Genomic DNA, 1089 nt, shown 5'->3' with positions numbered 1-1089 from the left:
CAGACTCCTCCCCTGCGGGCGGCAGGAGCAGCCAGGACACGGGGAAAGGGGGCGTGTGACAGGGCTGCGGGGCACATGACGGACGGGTGGTTGGGATGGAGTGACCGGCACCGGGCACAGACCCCGGGCACCCACCCGGTGGCTCCCGCYTCCCTCGGGGCGCGGACACTCCCGGGGATTCCGGCCGGACCCGTGCCCATCTCCAGCACCGCGGCCGCACTCACCTGTTCCCCGTCACCCATGGCTGCSGGATGCTCGCCCGACCCGCTCCGTTCGCCCCGGAGCCCGCGGGAGCGGCCCCGCCGCCGCGCCGGGGGAGCCTCGGTAGCCCCGAGCCGTGTCCCGGGCGGGCTGTCAACCCCCGGGAGCGGTCACAGCATCCCGCGGGGCCCCGGCGCTCCCGGGCAGCGCTGACAGGCGGGCAGCCCCGGCCGTGCCCCGCTCTCCCCTCCCGGCCCGCACTCACCGGCGCCGCCGCCGCTCCGGGGCCGCGCAGCCGCTTCCGGGTCCGGGGCCGGCCCGACGGGCGCGAGACCGCGCCTGACCCGGAAGCGCCGCGGCCCGGAAGTGACGCAGCGGAACGGGCGGGGCGGGCGGCGGGGGCAGCGGGGGCCGTGGGTACGGCAGCGAGTCAGGGGCTCCAGTGGGCACGGAGCGAGTCACGGGCTCCGGTGGGCACGGAGCGAGTCACGGGCTCCGGTGGGCACGGCCAACCCGCCCCTGATCCGCCTGCTCGGTACCGGACACACCCGCGGCGCTCAGCGCTCACCGGCCCCGCAGGCACCACACCACACAGGATGGGAATTACACCACTTTTATTTCCAATTTCTTGCTAGAAACACTGTGATGATTGTATTTATTTGGTAGTTTTAAAGCAAGGCTCCCACTCGGTGTACAAACACAAACGGGATAAACATTAAACACAATCACTGCTGCCCAGGACACGGATTACCAACGCTGCCCAAAGCCATGAGCAGCACCCCTGGGTTATCCGGATTATCGGGGGACCCGRGACTGCCTCCCCACGGCTGCTTGGGCGAGCAGGGCACCCTCGGGGTCCGCTCCTCACACCTCTGGCCTCCTGGAGCT

General features: G+C 71.3%; 1 protein-coding gene across 3 annotated transcripts in view; it reads right to left on the bottom strand.

Moving 5' to 3' along the window:
- Positions 1-547, bottom strand: part of MAPKAP1 (MAPK associated protein 1) — an 80518-nt gene extending 79971 nt beyond the window's left edge. Inside the window, exon 1 of one of the 3 annotated variants that reach the window (XM_057372899.1) lies at positions 467-547. The gene's annotated coding sequence lies outside the window, so the exon portion shown is untranslated. Of the gene's footprint in view, positions 1-224; positions 432-466 lie in introns of those variants that run through there. The other 2 variants (XM_057372900.1, XM_057372898.1) reach the window with 2 other exon arrangements.
- Positions 548-1089: the final 542 nt, after the last annotated feature.

Source organism: Malurus melanocephalus, unplaced genomic scaffold, assembly GCF_030028575.1.
Source record: "Malurus melanocephalus ecotype Western Australia unplaced genomic scaffold, MMel_1.1 scaffold_181, whole genome shotgun sequence".
Lineage (NCBI taxonomy): Eukaryota > Metazoa > Chordata > Aves > Passeriformes > Maluridae > Malurus > Malurus melanocephalus.
This window is presented reverse-complemented; position numbering and strand designations above follow the sequence as displayed.